Source organism: Limulus polyphemus, unplaced genomic scaffold (assembly GCF_000517525.1).
Source record: "Limulus polyphemus unplaced genomic scaffold, Limulus_polyphemus-2.1.2 Scaffold3631, whole genome shotgun sequence".
NCBI classification, from domain to species: Eukaryota; Metazoa; Arthropoda; class Merostomata; order Xiphosura; family Limulidae; genus Limulus; species Limulus polyphemus.
Genome location: NW_013669241.1, coordinates 62,671 through 67,245, shown reverse-complemented (window position 1 = coordinate 67,245; position 4,575 = coordinate 62,671). Strand labels below are relative to the sequence as shown.

The following is a 4,575-nucleotide window of genomic DNA, read 5'->3' as shown; positions in this document are numbered from 1 at the left end:
TTACATGAAAATATGTTTTCAATTATATCAAAGAAATATTCGTCATTTCCTTAGGAAAAAATTCTATATCGAAGGAAATTTTGGTGATTATATGAAATAAAAGAATAGCAATTATTATTTAATAAAACTGTTTTAATTTTTATGAAACAAAGTTTCATCATTAATTCCATGATAGAAATATTCGTGGAATTTGTGAAATTTTTTCTTTGTGATTACATCAGGAAGACGTGACTATTCCCCCCCTAAAAAAAAACAATTATTACGTCGATACATTTTATTAGATTAATAAAAACAGAAAAAATAGTGAGGGGAAGGAAGAAAATTTAATTTTAAAGAATATAAGTGATTGTGATATAAAAATGCTCATAACGAATTAAAATCAATATTTAGGTATCTGAATAAAAGCAGCTTTGAGGATCATTAAAGGAAATCTTATATTTGTTTTATGAAAAATAATTTCTTTATTTTAATAAAGTAATATTCTGATAATGCCACCTGTTTGTGATATATTACAGCGAAGATATTTGTGAACATTTCAAAGACATATTTAAGCTTTATATCTAAGAAATGTTAAAGATTCTTTAATAAATTATATCAAGAAAGGTTCGTGTTTACATGTCAAATTCATCTTGATTATATCAAGAAAGGTTCGTGTTTACATATCAAATTCATCTTGATTATATGAAGAAAGGTTCGTGTTTACATGTCAAATTCATTTTGATTATATGAAGAAAGGTTCGTGTTTACATGTCAAATTCATTTTGATTATATCAAGAAAGGTTCATGTTTAAATGTCAAATTCATTTTGATTATATCAAGAAAGGTTCATGTTTACATGTCAAATTCATTTTGATTATATCAAGAAAGGTTCAGTTTACATATTAAATTCATCTTGATTATATCAAGAAAGGTTCGTATTTACATATTAAATTCATCTTGATTATATTTTGTGTTTATATATCAACGCTGGAACCACCTGTAACGCTACTGAACTAACAGTCCTTCCATATCCAGAAGTAACCAGTTTTCCACTAATATATGGATTTTAACACAACCATTTCTGTGTTGTTTACGAGAAACTACTGGAAAGGTAATGTTTTTGATGTTATTTATATCTTCAGAAATACCCTATGATATCCCATCAACCATATTAATTATTGCTGATGAAATTCGCCGGTTACATGAGCCGTAAAGACAAAATACAAACCTATCCTTTTCATGATACTAAGCTTCCCTAGAGATATCTATTCATACTATTAAGATTTTATATAGGTTACTATAGAAACAGAAAAAGGAAATATCGTCTGTACGAGCTCTTCCTTAGGTGTAGCAAAGATATGAACTTGTTAAATATTGTGTGCTTTATATATATATATATATCACTTAGAATTTCCAAAACGTGAACTATAAATGCAGAAAGTTTTCATTAAGCTTTAAGTATTGATTATTTGCCGAAAACAACTATTATTTATTTTAGACATAATCACAGAGAACATAATAAAGTTAAGGAATTTATTAACTCATCTCTTTAACGTTTTATAGTTTTAATTGAGAAAAGGAAAATACTCACTCGCGCTTCAATTCGATTTTAATACCGTCACGCATAGAATTTCCTGAATCGCAACGTTGAATTAGGAAGAGATCAAATGTTGAGCGATCAATATTTTCAGATGCAAAAGTCTGCTTATATCAGAATTATTTTGGAAAAGGCCACTCATTTACGTTTAGTTCAGACTTAAGCTGATTATAGTTAGTGAGCAGTTCGTTAACTCAACAGTCTGTGGTACTGTTTGAAAGTTTCGTGTGGTGCCTTCACAAGTTGATTAACTCAACAGTTTGTAGTACTGTTCGAAAGTTTCGTGTGGTGACTTCACAAGTTTATTAACTGAAGAGTTTGTAGCACTGTTCGAAAGGTTCATGTTTGACTTCACAAGTTGATTAACTCAACAGTTTGTATCACTATTCGAAAGGTTCATGTTATGACTTCACAAGTTGATTAACTCAACAGTTTGGAGCACTGTTTGAAAGTTTATTAACTGAAGAGTTTGTAGCACTGTTAGAAAGATTCGTGTGGTGACTTCACAAGTTTATTAACTGAAGAGTTTGTAGCACTGTTCGAAAGGTTCATGATATCACTTCACAAGTTGATTAACTCAACAGTTTGGAGCACTGTTTGAAAGTTTATTAACTGAAGAGTTTGTAGCACTGTTCGAAAGGTTCATGTTTAGCCAAGTTTCTATGTTTGAAGTTCCCACATCTTCCTCTATACGTTTATTTAGCCAAATGTTTGGTTTGAAGTACACCCACACTTACCTCCATTTAACATTGGTATATGGTTGCATTTTATTTGTGCTAGAAGTAGGTTCACCTCAACTTAACGCGTTTGTGTTTGAAGTAGATTCACCTCAAGTTAAGCTGTGGTTGAGGAATGTTTGTCTCTTGAAGTTGATGTACCTCCATTTGATCGTTGATTTAGCTACGTTTTCGTGTTTGAAGTAGATTCACCTCAAGTTAAGCTGTGGTTGAGGAATGTTTGTCTCTTGAAGTTGATGTACCTCCATTTGGTTTTTGGTTTAGCTACGTTTTCGTGTTTGAAGTAGATTCACCTCAAGTTAAGCTGTGGTTGAGGAATGTTTGTCTCTTGAAGTTGATGTACCTCCATTTGATCGTTGGTTTAGCTACGTATTCGTGTTTGAAGTAGATTCACCTTATCCCACAACGACCTTGAACCCTACCAGTGTTTACTGTCCATAGCCGGTTATGGTCATGATAGTTACCCTTAGATACATAAAAATATAATAAATCAATTACCCTCGATTTCTATTATATCAACTTCAAGAAACAAACGTACCTCAACTATAGCTTGAGGTGGGTCTACTTCAATCACAAAAACGTAGCTAAACCAACGTTCAAATGGAGGTACATCAACTCCAAGAGACAAACGTACCTCAACTATAGCTTGAGGTGGGTCTACTTCAATCACAAAAACATAGCTAAACCAACGTTCAAATGGAGGTACATCAACTTCAAGAGACAAACATTCCTCAACCACAGCTTAACTTGAAGTGGGTCTACTTCAAACACGAAAACGTAGCTAAACCAACGTTCAAATGGGGGTACATCAACTCCAAGAGACAAACGTACCTCAACTATAGCTTGAGGTGGGTCTACTTCAATCACAAAAACATAGCTAAACCAACGTTCAAATGGAGGTACATCAACTTCAAGAGACAAACGTACCTCAACTATAGCTTGAGGTGGGTCTACTTCAAACACGAAAACGTAGCTAAACCAACGTTCAAATGGAGGTACATCAACTTCAAGAGACAAACATTCCTCAACCACAGCTTAACTTGAGGTGAATCTACTTCAAACACGAAAACGTAGCTAAACCAACGTTCAAATGGAGGTACATCAACTTCAAAAGACAAACATTCCTCAACCACAGCTTAACATCTAGCACACAGATTCTAACTCCTTATTGAATCTGTAGTTTGTTTTCCAGTTTTGCATTTGTTGTTTTAGGTATGTCTAGTAGACGGAATATCCCCAATGCTTTTGGTTCCTATGGCCTCAGACATTTTTACTATACTCTTGTATAAATGGGATACTTTTACATTGCGTGTTACAGTTTGTTTGGCACGATCATGTATTTGTTGGCGCGTACATCTATAATAAAAATGTTGTGTTTTTACATAATTAACTTGTCAGGGATTATGCAATGCTTATGCATCTTGGATATAATATAGATAGCTGTGAAATATATTCATATATATGTATAATGTTGTATTCTTGTATTGCACAAGTCAAGTCTGGATATATATGTATAGTTGGTTTTGTTGTCTTCATTCGTTAGTAGTTTTCCTTAAAATATGAACAATTTAAAAGTCAGTAATTTTAGTCTAATGACCTAACTTTAGTCTCATGATCTTTACAGTTCAGCATTCGAAAGCTTGTTAGAAAAAAACAACAAACTATTAACGCGAAGGAGCCTGTATTTACCTATTTTGTTGACATAGTGATTTCTTGGAAAGTTTTATTCGTTTATTTTATAATTAGTCAAAGTAAATATTTCTTTTAACCACATGTGTTTTGTTAAGCGTTGAATTAATAGGTCTGTGTTCAGTATTAAAAGATCATATCTTCATGAAAAAATGTGATTGGATATATTTAGACATCTTGCTGTTATAAACACTAGCGAATGTTTTTTACTTGGTTTTGGCATTTGCTGCCATCGAGAAATATTTTTAATAATGTAAGGAACTTTAACAATTTATGTTAATGTTTCATTACAAAGCACCTTGTCAGTTGAAGTTGTCAAACACACACACACATTATGACCCCAAAAACGTATGTAAAGTAATTTGAAAACATGATCTGATTTGCATCATTCATGTATATCGCTCTAAAAATTCGACTTACGTATAGTTTTCAGATAACAGACTGGTCTATTGCTTGATCGAAACATGAAACACTCAGATTCAGTGCTACAAAATGGCTGTACCCGTCGTGGGCACAGCATAGATAGCCCATTGTGTAACTTTATGCTTAACTACAAACGAATAGAATGGTTGA

The 4,575-nt window shown here is 32.5% G+C and overlaps 1 long non-coding RNA gene across 1 annotated transcript in view; it reads left to right on the top strand.

Moving 5' to 3' along the window:
- LOC111088369 overlaps positions 1-4,125 on the top strand; it is a 15,909-nt gene extending 11,784 nt beyond the window's left edge. The window contains exon 4 of the long non-coding RNA XR_002612904.1: positions 4,115-4,125. This is a non-coding gene — a long non-coding RNA (uncharacterized LOC111088369). The remainder of the gene's footprint in view (positions 1-4,114) is intronic.
- The last annotated feature ends 450 nt before the right edge of the window (positions 4,126-4,575 follow it).